At 40.0% G+C, this 18,429-nt stretch overlaps 1 long non-coding RNA gene across 1 annotated transcript; it reads left to right on the top strand.

The window, feature by feature from the left end:
* The first annotated feature begins 1,072 nt into the window (after window positions 1–1,072).
* LOC149785009 (uncharacterized) lies at window positions 1,073–17,497 on the top strand. The gene is made up of 3 exons (XR_016425348.1): window positions 1,073–2,846; window positions 7,432–7,583; window positions 14,699–17,497. It is a non-coding gene; the product is annotated as an uncharacterized LOC149785009 (long non-coding RNA).
* Window positions 17,498–18,429: the final 932 nt, after the last annotated feature.

The raw sequence follows: 18,429 nt of genomic DNA, 5'->3' as shown, positions 1-18,429 counted from the left end.
TTAGCATCAGCGGCTGCAGCAGTTGCAAAATCAGCAGCGTTCAGAGCTGTCGAAACTGCGTCAGGAATGATGCTGAAAAAGATGGTTGCAGGTCGCACGCTAGTAAAAAAAGGAAATAACTTTCCATTACTAACAACGGTCCGTCGAATACAAACGGGAATATGTATTCGATTATGCGTTACAAATACCAGGAAAATCACACCGTTTGCCAATCTTTATTTGCTTGCCATGGCAAATTCAATCAAACATTTGCACATAGTCTTTATGCGAAATTAAATTGGATCGGTGGTACAACATACAAGTGAAATTCGTTTTGCTAACCTGTATTTGACAACACGGCCTGACGCTCACTGTGTTGTATAAGTGGTTTCACCTCGATATTGTTTGTACTTTGACTCATATGGACTTGTCGATTTGACTGAGTCTACTGGACATGTTGTCCTTGGTAATGTTCCAGATCAGCTTGTGAATTTTGAAGACAATACTTTGAAATGTTAAACAAACAAGATAGTTTTGTTAATGTGAAAGGTGCTGTCGCTAAGAACCTAGTTGAGATCACCGAAAAAGAGTGCATCAGAGATTCAAGTGTGTCGTTTGCGTTTAACAAAGACTATGTTGATACAGCCAATGGTGGATGTAACAATACGTGGATGAATAGATAACAAATGTGCCACGCAACCACAGCTAGTAGCTTCATGAAGTTATATTCACCGACTATTAATCAAAGAAGGAGAGGACAACACCAACGTTTAAAAATTCTTAGCAAATGGTCGACTTATTTTTAGTTCTCTCATTGAAATGGTTATCATAGACCATAAACATCACATCTTAAAAGTGCGCTAGTCTGGATAATACTTGTATATGGTAACTTAAAATAAAGGTACGTGGTGTCGAAGAGGAATGTAGATGAATGAAAAGCGGCATATTGATCGTGATTATGTACCAGTAATCTCACGTATTGGCAGGACGGAGAGAGAAACTATAAATCTTTACACGGTTGCAAAAACGAAATCATTAGATACAGGAGATGGAATTAGTTCGAAGCATTAAACGCTTATCCGGACGGATTTTTAGTCATCTTTTGTGTTTGTGTTTAAGATTAGATTTTATATACAAGTAATGGATTTCTACAGCGGAATTTACCGACCAACTGTTGGATCAAGTAACAGCGGAGATTAAAATCGATAACATTTTTGCGCTTCTTGTCGAAGAATATCTATGTTAAAGTGGTGCTCCCTAACCCTCGTATAAACTGTCATTAAATTTTGTTAAGAGTCAAGTAGAAATCGCCCGAGAGAATCACCCTGACGTATAACAACCAAATCGACGACAATTTTTGGAATCATCGCAAAATGTCAACGCCAAAAGTTAACTTCATCATCAGATGCAAAATCACTCCGGGATTGTTTCTATAACTGTGAAGTGGCATTAACAGATATATCCACCCCGTTTAAGCTCACCAAAGAAAATTTTACACCAGGATTGACCCAGATAAGAAGAGAAAGATTCTGACTGTTATTACACAAGGACGCACTTATTCGGGTAACATTTATTGGACATTAGCTGTAAAAGGTATATGTGTAATTAATGTGTTTTTAAAAGAAAGTGCGCTAAATATGCACAAACGCCGGAAATTCAAGTTTGTCTGAGGCTGATAATTCTATAATCAGAATAATTAGATGCAAATTGCACCAGTACAAAGTAATTGGATAGAAGTGCGTGTGCTCATTGTATCTGGACATGATGATTCCGGATTACGTCTGCTGGTCGTTAAATTGTACTACGCGATTGAATTATTAATGGAAGAACTATGATCAACCAAAATGTTACCGGCGAGAGAAATAATAGAAGCAGAGCAGTAGATACGAGATGCAATCACCAGGATAACTAAGTCGACTCTGAAGTACAAATGCGCGTGTTTGTTGGTCGATGCTACTTTTAGTCTTACCGCAGCAGCAACTGTTGATTCTAGTATGGCTGGAATCACAGCAACGACAACCATCGTAGGTGGACCAATCGGAATTATTGTCGGGGCAATATCGATAGTAAACGGTTTCCCTGGTCGTGCTAGCAATTTAATTTCTTTACCGTTACATTCAGGAATATTTTCAGAGCCACTTACAGCAGAACAAAGCAGCGTAAACACAATCAATAAACTGTATTCGGTGGTTATCGAGGATAAAATAATAAACATGACCCAGCTCAAGACAGTGTTGGCAGAAATGAACAATCACCGATAAGTCCCAGCACAAATAAGGAACCATTTGGTTGAGAATTTACAGACCATAAAAGTCGATTAGTAATCGCACAGCGAGCTTTGTATAGCCTGACGTATTCACCTATCCATCGCTTGCTGGATGGCGACCTGTCACTGATGTGCGCAGATACCCTACACTCTCTAAAATATATGATACTCATCCATGGGTTGTGCACAGTTTGAGTATTGTTATTCTGCTCCGGTTTTGCAACTTGTTTGCTCTTTTGAGCCCTGATAGAGGCTATATGCATCTATATCACATAGCTGATATTTTAACTGGATTGTTCATGCGAATGCGAATCAGCTATGGGTTACGCTTAGCATACAGCTTCCTAGCCAAAATCACGAAGATAGAGGCTGCTGTGTATATTAGGACCCAAAAGAGGACAATAGAGCAAAATCGACATAGTGACACTACTCGGGATGCGTCCCATCTGTTTAATTCGTAACCTGTCCTATTAATTTGTTGTGTTAACTTTAAACAAAAACACGGGGATCAGCTTGTCAAATGTTTAAACTTCACGTAAGGCAAACAACTTCGAGATCATTCCATCCGATACAGTGGAGTTTAATTTCGACTGACAAAGAGGTATCGTATTTTATTTACATCACTTATCAGGTATATCCGGGCCATCTCACCAGTGCAACACTAATGTTGGGCTTGTGATATCCTTAGCTGAAATAGGTTATGATCATAGACACGTGCTGAGTTTCGAGGGGATTACTTACTTATTCCGCCGTTTTAATAACCTTACTTAGCGCCTTCTTTTTTCTATACCTATATAATATACCCAAATTCACGAGCTCTTTCCTGGCATGACTGATTACACAGTAGTACGCAATACAGGTAAACACGTTAAGCAAAGTTCTGGCTAATTCTCACAACGTAGAATACAATATAGAGAACGTACAGCGCTTTTAATTCTCGACGATTATAAAGATATTAAATCGAATTACTGAAAAGAAACATTTAATTAAAGTCATTTTTTGTATACAATTTTCTGTCATTAGTCATGATTTCCCATTACTGATGAAGGTAGGTAGAGTTAAGGGAAAATAGTAGACTGTACATTGGCAATTAGCTAGATTCTAGCAGTTAATTTATCCCTTCGCTACTGGCTTTAGACATGCTTCGAACAATTTACATCCCAACGATACAATTAGAAAACTTAGAGCGCCCATTGCGATGTACTTTGACCTTGAAAAAGGCATCATGTCACTTTTTATCTGATTCAATACCACCGAGCTCCGACATTTAGTTTGACAAGTGGTTGGCATCAGTAGTATAGTAATGGGGATGCATATTTGTTTATTGCTATATTGAGGGATACATCACAGTACAAAATGATACACACAAAAGGACTGGTAAGGCGACTACCATATAATATCCATACTTGATAATAACTGATATAGCAGAAAAAGTGACAAGAGATGACATTTAAAAAATGACGTTGATTCCATCCAGAAATGAAAAAGCTAAATAAGTACCAGATACAATATAGGAAACTACAAGCTATTCTACGAAATTTTGAGCAAGACATAACATAATGAAAATAAGCCACAAATCGTTTATGAGAATAATGCTACTAGTATTCAGAAAGTTTAATTTTCTTAAAGATTTTGTTTTATTTTTAAAATATTTTTCACACTGGACCGAAGTCGGCATACAGAATGCTTCACACAAATTAAAATAATAATGCCAGTATTTGAATTATCACACTGTAACAGAAATGCAAAGCTAGAAGAACATTTAACATTAATATTCAAACTGAAACCAAGTTTTTTTTTCTTTTTCATCACGAATAATAAAATATGACAGCAGTATAAAATATACAAGTTATAAATGCAGCACCATAAATGGTTGCAGCACGTGTACATGGCATAGTTAGCGGCCATTCATTTTCAGTACGATTCGATGATCGGCAAAATTTGCACAGTTGGTAGTAAATTGATATAGAAATGGAATTGCTTTCATTTAAATACATTCAAAGAAACAAAATCATCAACAGCCAAAAACACTTTGACGAATTTACAATCGATCCTACCACGTTTAGTTACATGATACACAACGATACAAACTAAAATTATATTGGCAGCATCATTATCCAATCAAAATTGCAGCTAGAAGTGTCAGACGTTATTTGGAACGCATCGTTGCTAACATTTATTTGTATGGATTCCCAACGTCATCAGAACATGAACTAGTATCAGTGTCTGTCAAACCTTTGTTATGTCGCCCTAAGATCTTGACTTTAATTAGATTAATATTTCAATATGTATTGTAATATGATATTGGGGAGTAACTAATTTTTTGAAACAGTGAACTACATATGATTAAGACAAGATGCAAAACCTTTCAATTTTTTTAATGTCCTCTGTCATACTTTCTGCTGTAGTCTAATTATAATAGACCTTTGGTGTTGTAGAATAAAAACGTGATCGTAATAGGTCCCAAATAAATTAGATGGTTAAGTATACAAAAAGACTACAATTTGCTTATGAATGATGACTGTTACAATGTTTATGACATTTTTAAAAAAACTAACCTAATTATAATATATTCATTGCTCATTTTAATGATTTGAGTAGATTTGTTCCTGGTAAGTTCCATTGTCATTAAGTAAGAAATAGTTGCACATGCTGAATCTTTATTCTTTTGTTTATATAAAATTTTATTCTTTTAAAAATTTATTTTCATTCTTATCAGATTTCAGTGAGTAATGTTAGGACTTCATCCCACAAAGTTCTTTAGCTGGAATAAAGTTTAATTAATTCTTAAACTTTTATCTTCATTTGTTGGATACAAAAACAAAACAATCGGCCAACGGCTAATCAATAGTGACGTATAACTTATTGTTATCGATCTTACTACTGTAAGAGTTTTCTGTCTCAGCAATGAATCAGTCAGACATGAGTAGTTTCAGTCTATCATCGCATTAACTGTTCAGATCGTTAAAATATAATTCCCTCATGAACCATTCTGTTAACTCTAATACTGAAAATCCACCTTAATATGGTAGTGTTGCTTGACTTTCTCGTTTACCAGCTAACCATCACTAGGTCATCGTCAGTAACCCAACTCATGGCAAATAATAAATCGGTCAGGCATTTGTTTAAAAAATGCATTTTAATCTGTACACCAGTACTGCTTATCTCTTTTTTTCAATGTACATAGCAATTTGGATTTTGTCGTTTTCTACCCCTATAGTCATCATTTAACTGTTGATAATTCATTTTTATCTGGAATTAATTTATATATAAACTAAGGCAGAATACGCCCGTAGTGGTTCATCGGAATCAATCCACTTTAACAATGCAACAGTTTTACCCATTTTGCCTAAAATCGTGATGCTTGCATGTTTTGCCTCATGATCCTTGCATAAAGATTTGTGATGACTGTGTAATGAAATTGACCTTTCGTACCTTCAGTCGTTTACAGTATGCCATAGTATGCCACGGGTTCATGCTCTAAATCAAATATGTTTCTTTTTTGCCAATTGAATGAGCTATTTTACTTAATTGGTGAGTTTGTTAAGCTTTTAATTTTGACACTGACGTTAAAACCACTAAAGAACATCAATAAGCACTAAAATGTCCAATGACATCATGCACATCTTGGTAATCGTCACTGATAATGTTTGAATCGTTACGTGGTGCATAAAATTTAAACTTTCACAAGCTGTTCATATATTTATATGGTGTTAAATGCATTTCCAAAATACTTAAACCGCATATTACATAGTGTCTCCGTGTATCTGTGGACGTTTGATTACTTAAATTGTTCAGCTCTTCTAAAAAGACGCTCATGAAAGTTGAAGTGCATAAGAAACCGACTGATATTTTAAGTTATTTATTTCGCATCATTTATGAACCTACAAGCTTCAAATAATTGTTAAAAGATATGTTTTCTCGTAATTATTAGGTCCTATTTTTACCACTTACTCATTTTATCAGTGGCTTCACGTACGTATGTTTGCCACAACCGTACAGTGTATGAATAAACCATGATATTTACTTTGGTTATGTGCAATCGAAATAATATTAGATGTGCTGGAATTTTACAACTGCTTATTTAATTGCCGCGGTGGAGTCTCTTTATAAGCCCTCACATTGTTTCCATGAAATTTGTTTTAAATCTTCTCTCGCACAGATGTAACATATGTTTGCGAAATAAAATCTTCATCTAACGACTGGTTTTGCAGTTTTCGTTTCCACATCTCCATAGTCCAATACTAGGATTGCTGTTAAGCCCAACGGATTGTCAAATATTTAAATAAAATATATTCGTCTGTGAACGTTTTATTTCCATGTCTTATAATATATGATTGCACGTCAGTGGCTGTCTTGATTCTGCTAGAAACATTGCTGTGTGCCTTCGGCACACATCCTTCCACACGAATCATGTATGTATGTATGTAAGTATGTATGTATGTATGTATGTATGTATGTATGGATGGATGGATGGATGGATGAATGGATGGATGGATGGATATATGTTCACTACCTTCTCCAGATAGGATTCTGAATATACTGTACTTACTGTACCATCTCCACTGTATTTAGTTAATTTTATTATTAATTTAATACAGGTTTTGGATTTTATTCTAAGGGTCCCAACTTAAAGCAGCAGGCTCCCCCTACCCGTGATATGTCAAGCAAATGATGTACAAGAAACTTTCAACAATTGTATTATTAATCCAGGAAAGTATTCAGACGTTCTTTAGGCAGTATACGGCTATTAGGCGACCAGCAATGCTGAAGCAGCTGATAGTTTCCAGGCTATATAAAGCTAAGCTTACTATGTACATCGTCCACATCTAATGTAGATTGTAACAAAACTGTCGATCTTACGTGCGTATCAAATCAAAAGAGAGATAATCTATTGTTATTTAATCTGCACTGGGGTAGAGCAGATTTTGCTAATATAAAAAGATAAAAGAACTGATATATTACGAGCAACAATCTACGAAAAGTGTTGCAGCCCAAGAAAACCTGCTATTGCTATTACTATTGTTTTCTTGCCCACAGTGTGGATATTCCTGATTCTTTGGAAACTCCATCGACAGCTACCGAATATAATTTTCTAATCATGTTGATACTGGTTTGTGTCGCTGCAGCCGGTTCTGAATCGAAACGTATTCGTGATTCTAATTGTACCTAAATTGTTTTGCTAGCACCACGAGAGACAACCTTTACTATCGATGTAGCCCCAACAATAATTCCGATTGGAGCACGTACGTTGGTTGTCCTCGCTACTATTCCAGCAACAAAAGGACCAACAGTTTATGCTGAGGCTAGACGACATGCTGAGGCTAGACGACAAAAAGTATGTACAAAACACGTGCGTTTGTACTTTATAATCAAGACAGTTTTATTCATGATTTCATCTCTTAGCAATTTTTCGCTTCTCTAGTTTTCTCTCGGCAGTAAATTTGAGGGTAAATCATAATTCATTCAATAATAGTACAATAACGTTGTACAATTTCACAACCTGCGACCCCATTTCAGACTCAAAAAGTCAATCAAGATGCACGTGCTCTTGTAATCATTTACCCTTTTTACTGGCGCAACTATCGTACAATCAAATAAAAACGTCTGATTGTGAATATTTAAAGATCCGGCGATTGTTCTTTCTGGTGGCACAGTACCTTTTTGAGTTAGGACTATACCTACTACAGCAATAAATGATGTCTACAACGATCGTTTTCATCATTGTCTAATACTGTTACACGAAACGGACAAGTGTGTCCCTACTGAATAACATTTGCAATTTTTCCTGTCTAGACAGAGTCAAGATTATATTTCAGTGTACGGTAACACAGTTTTGAAGCATATAGTCGTCAAGAGGTGGAAAGAAACTGCTTTTATTGATAGTATTATACTTTGTTATTTCATCAGTCACTTTGTCAGTAATTCCGCAACCTCATCACCACGGTCAGACTTCATCGCGTATATATAATGATAAAATCTATCCTTAAACACAGACACGAAAGATAATTAAGCACCCGTCCGGATAGATGTTGAGTCCATGGAACTAAATTTCATTTCTGATGCTGATACTTTATATACAAAACTTTCATTAGTTTGTCCTCTTCTAAACGACATGATATTAGAGTTCATTTTATCGCTATTGTAATTACACCCTACACACAAGTTTATAATAAACAAACAAGATTTGAACTCAAGTACCTTTATGACATTACGATTAGGCGTATCAAATCTATCCCCGACATTGACGAAAAGAAGCCAACCATTACTATAGTAACATATTTTTATATATCTTTCTTTGGTTAATATTCCACTAACTGTACATTACGAGCTTACTACACTTGGTAGTGCGGGTACATTATAATTTGTTTATCTACTTATTCTTTGTTTTGTTGTAATTTAAAGAGTATCAGCATTGTTTTTTATAAAACGCCACCGACGCAACAGCATCTCTTATTCCGCGCTTTCTAGTGATCTCAGCCAGGTTCTTTGCGACAGCCCGGTACAGCTTAACAATAAAATCTTGAATGAGAACATTCTATGTTTTAAGTTTTCCAGTTTGATCTTCAAAATTCAGCATGCTCAAATGGATCACCGCCAACAACAACACGACTAATAAACTCGGGCCAATTTTCTTTGGTGGACAATCTGATCAGATCCGCATCAGCATCGTGGCGTCGAGCTGAGTGACGTGCTTCAATGTTAATATATATTTTGTAAAATATTAAACGTGCTTTAATTTGAAATCCTTAAGTGCTTGCCGTGTTAGTGAACGCTCCGGATGATGCAACGCTTCAACAACGAGATGACCACGTATGGGACCATCCCGTCGAGGATTAAGTGGTATAGTCGAATATGACGCTGTCATATGTCATCCACGTGTACCGTATTTCGTTAAATAATTAGCAACTTCAACCGGTGTCACCACGTATGCTACCCAGTGAGTGTCATGTTGAAAATACTGGTTTTACGTGTGCGTGGCACCATCGTTGCAAATTCAATTGGAATAAAGACACCATTTAAATATTTGACTGATTATTACCATCGCGAGTAAATCAAGACTGGTCAATGGACGGATTACATGTATGATATTCTGCGACCGATTAATCAAAGAGACAGATCAACATTGCTGGAGAACGTTTCAGAGTGACCCCACAATTGTTTTTATTTCGGTTTAAATTTTCTCAAGTTGATTTCACTAAAGCCGACCTTCACTTCGCGACAATGCATTATTTTAAAAATGTTACATGTTGAATTATATATTTTATGTACTTTCCATATGTGCATCAATGATCGTCATTCATCCATCACCACCATTCAATAACAGAGCCGCCTCAGAAAGTTTTACAGCAAAATATCTGTAATTAGCACCAGCCGCAAATACACGTGCATGAAAATACTTATGTACAAAAGATTGCCTGAACAACTCGAATTATACCAATAAAAAATAATAAATCCAGTACAATTCATGCTGGCAGATCTGCAAACCAGTGCAATTTTTGATCAAGTTCCATATATTGTTACAAGTCTAGCCTCGTACTGAAGTAACAGAAAAGAGTGAAGACAACATCCTCTGTAAAATTTAACAAAACATTTATTTCCCTTGAATACCGAGTGGAAAATGAGAAAGAAGAACTTACGGTTTTACGAATCAAATCCAAAACAATACAAGATTTAAAAATAGAAGTCCTTATAATAAAAAGTCTTGTATGAAATGAGTTAGAATCCAGATGAAAGACAAAATGTAAGACGATAACGTCTGTTGTAACCTAAGATGTATTGTTATTGTCATAGAATTGTATAAATCCTTTTATTTACTAAATACATGTACTCGGGTTTCGTTTCTTGTGCGTACAAGGATGCCCAAGGGTGATTTAAGTATCTCTTGCCTCTTGGCATCCGTCCGTCTACGAGAGACGATGGCATAGCTCCAAAGTACGCTTTTGCTTATCCTTCTTTATAGCTCTCTTTTCAGCTTGCTTTATTCTTCTCTTTTCCTCTGCGTTTTGAACTCCCTGCCTGACAGCTAGACGCCAGCTGGAACGGTTGTTTGCACAGCTCTCCCAGTCGTTGACATTGATGTTTGTTGTCTTCATATCCTTCTTGCAAACATCTTTGTAGCGCAGATGTGGTCGTCCAGTTGGTCGTGCACCTTCTGCTAACTCCCCATATAACAGGTCCTTGGGAATGCGACCTGGGTCCATTCTCTTGACATGGCCGAGCCAGCGAAGGCGCCTCTCGCTGAGTATGGAGAACAGGCTGTTCATGTTGGCGCGTTCTAGAACCTCTGTGTTGGGTACTTTGTCCTGCCACTGGATGTGCAGAATGCGCCGCAGACATCTCAGGTGGAAGCTGTTGAGTTTCCTCTCGTGTCTTGCATAGGTGGTCCATGTTTCGCTGCTGTAGAGAAGTGAGCTGAGCACGCACGCTTGGTAGACACGCAGTTTGGTCTTCTCTGTGAGGTTGGGGTTGTTCCAGACCCTCTGGTTAAGTCTGGCCAACACTGCTGCTGCCTTGGCAATCCTGCCGCCCACCTCAGAATCAATGGAGAGTGAGCTGGAGATGTTAGACCCGAGGTATGTGAAGTTCTCGACAACTTCCAAATTGCACCCATCGATGGAGACAGAGGGAGGGGAGTCTGTGTCCTGTGCCATGACATTTGTTTTCTTCAAACTGATGGTCAGTCCAAATTCCTTACATGCATGGGAGAGGCAGCATACCAGCTGCTGCAGTCCATCTTCCGTGTGTGATGTCAAGGCTGCATCGTCGGCAAAGAGCAATTCACGGATGAGTACCTCTGTGACTTTAGTCTTAGCACGGAGACGGGCGATGTTGAACAGCTTGCCGTCAGCTCTGGTATGGATGTACACTCCCTCGCTGCAGTCCTTGAATGCGTACTGGAGAAGCATGGAGAAGAAGATGGCAAAGAGCGTCGGTGCAAGGACACAGCCTTGTTTGACTCCGCTAACGACTGGGAATGCTTCAGATGTTGCGCCATTGAAGCACACTGTGCTGTGCATGTTCTCGTGGAACGACATAATGACAGCAAGCAGACGTGGGGGGCAGCCGATCTTCTGCAGGAGTCTGAAGAGTCCACTCCGACTAACCATGTCAAACGCCTTCGTCAGGTCTATGAAGGCAATGTAGAGGGGCATCCGCTGCTCGCGACACTTCTCCTGCAGCTGACGTAGTGAGAAGATCATGTCTACAGTTGACCTGCCGGCTCGAAATCCACACTGGGATTCTGGGTAGACGCGGGAGGCTAGGATCTGCAAGCGTGCCAAGGCAACACGTGCGAAGGCCTTTCCGACGATGCTGAGGAGGGAGATGCCCCGATAGTTGTTGCAGTCGCTACGGTCTCCTTTGTTTTTGTACAAAGTGACGATGTTGGCATCACGCATGTCCTGTGGGATGTATCCCTGTTCCCAGCAAAGGCAGAGGAGTGTGTGTAGGGGCTGGAGCAGTGCTGGTTTTCCGCTCTTGAGGACTTCAGGCGGAATGCCGTCGCTTCCAGGAGCCTTCCCACAGGCAAGGCAATCGATGGCTTTTCCGAGCTCTTCCAGGGTGGGCTGTGTGTCTAGCTCCTCCATGACAGGCAGGTCTGGAATGGCGTCCAGGGCAGTTCCAGTGACATTGTTTTGGGTTGCATATAGCTCAAGATAGTGCTCAACCCATCGATGCAGTTGTTTCCCCTGGTCTGTGATGACATCGCCCGTCTTGGACTTGAGGGGGGCGGTCTTGTAGCTGGGGGGGGGGGCCTGTCGCTTTTTTGATACCCTCATACATTCCTCTTGTATCCCCGGTGTCAGCAGCTGTGGTCTAAGGTTGACATTGCCCGGGGTGAGAGTGGGAGACAAGCGCCCCAATCCTCCAAAATGCCCCATACGGCCTGCGTCTCCTACTGCCTCTGTCAACTAAAATCCAGCTCCTGGCCTTCGCGAGTGGCTTAGATTTGAAGCCCGGCAGACCATGTTTTCTACTAACAGGAGAAGGGGTGAAGGCGGCCCACTGGCGCCTTAAAACCAGTTGCTTCGGGTAGATGGGACTCGTAAACCTTGGATGGTAGCTCATCTAGGAGAAGGAAAACTCCGATTCCAAACCTCTGCTGCCTTGTGGCTATACCCATTCATGGGAAAGGCTAAGGGAGTAAACCCCGACGGAAAATCCGGAGATGGAGTCCCTAAGGCGGTATGACATTGACTTCAACGTCATTCCGGCAACTCCTGCGACGCCGTTGGTGCCAAGCTGTATCGGCATTCGTTGTTCCCTTGGGCACACCAGCTGCGTGGAGAGGGGGGATCTGCTGCATGGGCAACAGCTGATTCTCCATACCACCCTGCCCAGGCTTCATAGCTCCACTGGAGAGGACACTCCAGCGTCGTCGTACGGCGTCGGCACAACACGAGAAGTAGCAGTTTACCGGTTCTAAGTCAAAGCTCGATTGGCGTAGAGCTTGGCGCCAGGGGTTACTTCTGACGGTGGGAGAGATCATCAGGTCTCACTGGACAGCTATCGCCCGCCTCAAGCTGGGCAGCCCCCAGTCAGTAAGGTGCTGCCCGCCATGGCCTGCCTGCTTCACTGGGTGCGTGGAGCTTAGAGAACCATCTCGACAAGTGGGCCACAAAACTCTGCACCAGGAAAGACTAAAAGAAGAAATAAAAAGACTCCAACTCTTCGTTTTGCAACCTGGAACATCAGGACCATGTGTCCTGGATTGACCACTGACCTACAGCAGATCGACGATGCACGGAAGACTGCCGTCATTGACAGAGAACTCTCCCGACTGAACATCGACATTGCCTGCCTCCAGGAGACCCGACTGGCTGACAGCGGCACCATCAGGGAAGCCAATTACACATTCTTTTGGCAGGGGAAGCCCTTGGATGAACCTAGGCAGCATGGTGTAGGCTTTGCCGTCAAGAACACGCTAATCGCCTTCACTGAACCTCCATCATCAGTTACTGAGAGAATCCTTGCCCTCCGGCTGTCGACATCCTTAGGCCCGGTCAACATCTTCAGTGTGTACGCCCCAACCCTCTACTCCACCTACGAGGAGAAAGACAAGTTTTATGAGGCTCTGGATCAGGCAATATCCAGTATCCCCAACAATGAAAGCCTTTACTTACTAGGAGACTTCAATGCTAGAGTGGGAGCTGACCATGAGGCCTGGTCCACCTGTCTCGGTTTTTACGGAAGGGGCAAGATCAACGAGAATGGTCAGCGACTGCTGGAGATGTGCTGCTCCCACAGCCTATGTGTGACAAACACTTTCTTCAAATGCAAGGAGATCCACCAGGTGTCGTGGAGACACCCACGTTCACGCCACTGGCACCAGCTAGACCTCGTCATCACCAGGCGTGCGGAACTGGCCAGTGTCCTCCTTACCCGCAGCTACCACAGTGCCGATTGTGACACGGACCATTCCCTCGTGGCCAGCAAGGTGCGAATATTACCCAAGAAGCTGCACCACGCCAAGAAGAAGGGTCACCCACGTATCAACACCTACTGTGCAAGCAACCCAGAGAAAACACAGCAGTTCATCAGCAAACTGAAGGAAGCCCTCACCAAAGTGACACCTGATGACACCATTGATTCCAAGTGGTCCCATATCCGTGACTCTGTGTACAAATCAGCCATCACAGCTTACGGGAAGAGGGAGCGAAAGAATGTCGACTGGTATGAGGCAAACTGGGAGGAGATGGAGCCCGTGACTGAGGCAAAGAGGAAAGCCCTTCTGGCATACAAGGCTGCACCTAGCCCCAGAACACTACAAGCCCTGAGGATTGCAAGGAATAACGCCCAGAAGACCGCCCGCCGCTGTGCCAACACCTACTGGCTGAACCTTTGCAACAGTATACAGACAACAGGATACAGATTTAAGTATATTATACAATATTTCGAAACAGTGAGTTTGGTTCATCCTATGCCGCACGTGCGAAGTGCTTTTGATGGGAAGAACGGATTACTTCCAGCGTTCAGACAATGTAAAGCAACATCGTTTGTTAATAAATCCCTCGCCGTAAGACTAAATATACACGTTACAAAACGTCTTGTCAGTGAGCGGTCTACTTTAGCGTCTTGCACATTTTCAGCTGTAGAGGTATGTGAGTTATCAATTTCTTGTGTATAAGTTATAACTATTGTACTACCACATTTCTGTTTGCATATTGTCTATATAGCTTCGGCTTAGGTAGCATAATGCAATTATTTTCTATTCTTGTTTTTGACTTAGTAAGAGACTTGTATTAGCAATATAAAGTGACATTTTTAAGAAACTTTTAGTACCGTATGATTCTTCTCGGGCACGGGTAGGTTCACTTCTGAACCTGTGTAGTTTTTTTGTAATTATTGTGCCGATAACGTAATCTGTATAGCTTACCGTATATAACGTCGATAAGTTTTATTATATATGCCCGTGTTGTGCATCTCACACTGTGTTAGATGTATTTTCAGTTGATCGGAGTCGCACCTTTAGAGTTGATTGGAGTCGACGTGGTGCCAGCTGTAGAGCTAACCATACGAGTTGAACCATAGCAGTCGTAGAGCTGAATGAACAGTGTTGCTGGTCGAGTAGCAGGTGATCGGGCGTTGCTGACCGCTTCCTGGACGCTGATTGCTTGATTGACAATGGAATTGAATGGTGGTCGGCGACTACCCGGAATGCTTACGGCTTGATTGGCCAGTGTTACTGGTAACCAAGTGTGTTTGTCACGGTTTGTGTAACTCCATATATGTAATCTTTAAGCCGTGGGATAATTTTTGGGTTTGTAATACCTAGTGTTTAGGGATTGTAAAAATATTTCGTATGATATCTGTCCCTTTGTTTTCATCATTTTATTATTTGAGTAAAATACTTCAATTGTCACTATTTGAGTGAAGTCATTTTTAGTATTTGAGTAAAGCACTTCATTATTTTCGTCGTGTGAAATTACTGTGGATCATTCACCTTTGTCCTTGTACTGTGTGCGATCATTTATTTGTATTTTCATTTGTTGCATTAATATGTCCGTGCGGATTATGTTAATTTGTCCAATATTTGGATCTTATACACGCACGTATTAATTATAATTCTTTTCTCATTTAAGTCATTCATCATTAACCATTGTATTTGTATCACATACAAATGTTATGTTTTAAATCCGAAATCCAACATGGTTATCTTGTTAGAGTTATGTCAACAGTTTATTGTTCAATCACAGAAAATATTATTCCAGTTTTGAACTCCGTATAAATTTCAGTGAATGTCTTTGTCCAAGAATTTTGTAGGAGCACACAACATAAAACAACTTGAATTTTCAAGTGTTACGGCAGGACTGGCTAATCTCTATAAAGAAAACAGTTATACACTAGTTTAAGACGAAAAACAGATTCCCTGATGAGGGTCAACCTTCAAGAAAAATTTAGAAGTTTGTAACAATAAACACATGTTTCATATCACGTACTCCATGTATGGCCTTAATTCCACTTAATGAATCTCGCTTTGAGAAAGAATTAAAAAAAAAAGTTGTTTATCTAAACTATCGCTGGTTCTGAATCAAGGTCAGAAACTAGATACAATGTTTCTATCGTTAGGTTTTTATCAATAACAGTCAGGTCAAACATACCTGAACTGAGTTTCTGGACAATGTCAAATCCAGTAAATAGAGGTACATTTCAATAGCGTGTAATGGAATAGTTATTTTAAAAAAACTAACAAACAAATAATTAAATTAAAGTTACATAACAATACGACCTCAGTTTGTGATATGCAGGAACAGTAAAAATGGTTTTAATGTTAATCCGACTTTCTACAGAAGGTTCTTGATGACCGTTTAACTGCAACGATACCTCAGTCACTTCAAAGTCGTCAAATAGCATTTGTTATATTTGGACTTTGTCTTGATTTGTGAGTAGAAACATCACAAGCACATGGTTTGGTGAATTAAGTCAATATTGGGTACCTATTTGCCAAGTAAATTGTCTCGCAATACCATTTTGTGGGTGTGTGTCAGTGATATGTGCGAACAACTATATCATGGAAGCTCTTCCAAGATTCATATACGACAACAAACGTGATTCTGTAGAAAGTCAAGGGGGATAACACTTGCATCCACGATGTAGACGTTTCTAATACAACTTTGACATAAGCATCAGCAGCAGCTGCACCACGCCAAATTGTATCGTTGGAATTATTCCTGAGCGTTAACGTGACTGTGTATTTAGCTCCAAAATAGATTTGCGATCATCTCTGCAAAAACCAAATAGATGACGCAGGGAATTGCACACGAAAATTGTAATGAGGCTCCAAAATGATGTCCTTGGCGCGTAGCAAAGCCTTTAATACAATTACCGTTAACGCTTACACTTACAGCTAGTACATCTGTATCAAAATTGTCAGGGGCTCCTCGAGGTCACCAAATCGTATAGGTTGGGAATCCACGTCATCATCAAATGTATTATTGATAAATAGCATAGCTCATCCAGCTGATCTAGCGTAATCATCATGCATCTGGTAGGTCCTGACAACATCGACGCTGACAATAATTGATTCTATTTCCTTTCCCTCGATGAAATAACACCCACTGTTTAATAACGCCATTATTTCGTTGTTAGCAAATCCATTTGTGGTATTAGCAGGGTAATCGGTACCCTCAACTTCCAGAAATGTCTCACAAGGAAGGAGGAACCTAGACGTGTCTTGCACTTGCAATTCATTTTTTAGTTGAGTGTGATCCCTGGCTGGGTATTAGTAATACTGAAACTCTTTAAATTCGATCCACCAATAAGGCACAACCATGCCAAATGAACGACCAGATATATCTTTGAATTGGACCATTGTTTATATACTATGAATTTCGTCCAATACCTTATGCGTGGTGGCCTTGCCATCTTCAAACCGTAATCCAATCACCATAGCCAGATTTGAAATCACTGAATCTAATATTCGTTGTTGAGCTTCTTCATTGATGATTTTACCAAGCGCAGGTGGCATTGCTGCTGTTGATATTGGTCTAGAATCTTTGGCATTGGAGCAACTAATCGCTGTAGTCGATCTCAGATCGTTTGAGTCGCCTGCGATTCAAGTTGCTCCATCTGCAGAACTTTGATGGAGCACGCGAAATTTAAAGCAATGAGCACCTTTTGTGCGCCTGTAAACAGTCCACAAGCAACGTCATCAGGGCCAGTCCCATAATATGTAGCCTTAACCGATTTTAAAGCTTATCAACGCCGATTGTCATTATTATATATACTAAACGTCGGGTCGATCTCTAATGTAAGTTTGTCGAGTCTCTCTCTAATGTATATTAATATTTCATCTAAATGATCAACGAGGTGCCCGTCTTGATGAACGATGGTAAAGTGATTATGCGTCAACTGACTATTATAGCATGGAAGATACATAATTGACAAGGTCGTGCAACTGACAAAGTACGGTCCGTCGATATGTTAACATCTCGGAACGATGTGATACTCTAAGACAACGATCAGGCTAACATAGGGGATTCGTTAACAAGTGGACCAAGGCATCTCAGCAGAATATTTGCGTTAGAGGATTTCCATGTTATTGTAGCGAAAACTGAACTGCCACATACATTTGTTTTAATGTGTTCAATCACTAGTGGCCGTTTCAATAGCAAGTTGATTCACAATAACATAATGGCCAATGGCGTAGGTAGTGATTCAATCGAGGGGCATCTAACGCTTGATACCAAGCGGGGACAAACTCAATTTAGTGCATAAGTAAACATTCATGCAATATCATATTTACCGTATGCGCGAATTCACGTAGGTCTCAAAGACATTCAACGTTGAGTTGGATATCTTTTTGTAAAATAACCCTTATAACACCTTTCTCTTTCTCCTTTTTTCCGGAATATTTGGTCCAATTACAATCGTATACATTTTAGGTTGCAGCTCAACATACTCTTCGACTGGCTTACTCGAATTTATGTCTTTGAAGTTACCAACGACCTTTTTATGGGTGTTGCTGAACAACGGATGTCCATTCGGATAATCGCTGATAGCAAATTCATTGACTAAATATGGGTGTGCCATGTTCGCCTAAACATCGTTGGTTGTGATGTGCATCAGCAGCGAGTAATTCTCGGTGTAAATTATGTTGACGCGATCCTTGTAAAACTGGTTTATCTTGTCATAATATAACAAATACATGACTAATGTTGACAAGTCTGACATGGATAAAC

The sequence above is a fragment of the Sinohyriopsis cumingii genome, chromosome 13 (assembly GCF_028554795.1).
Source record: "Sinohyriopsis cumingii isolate HCF-2022 chromosome 13, ASM2855479v2, whole genome shotgun sequence".
NCBI classification, from domain to species: domain Eukaryota; kingdom Metazoa; phylum Mollusca; class Bivalvia; order Unionida; family Unionidae; genus Sinohyriopsis; species Sinohyriopsis cumingii.
This window is presented reverse-complemented; position numbering and strand designations above follow the sequence as displayed.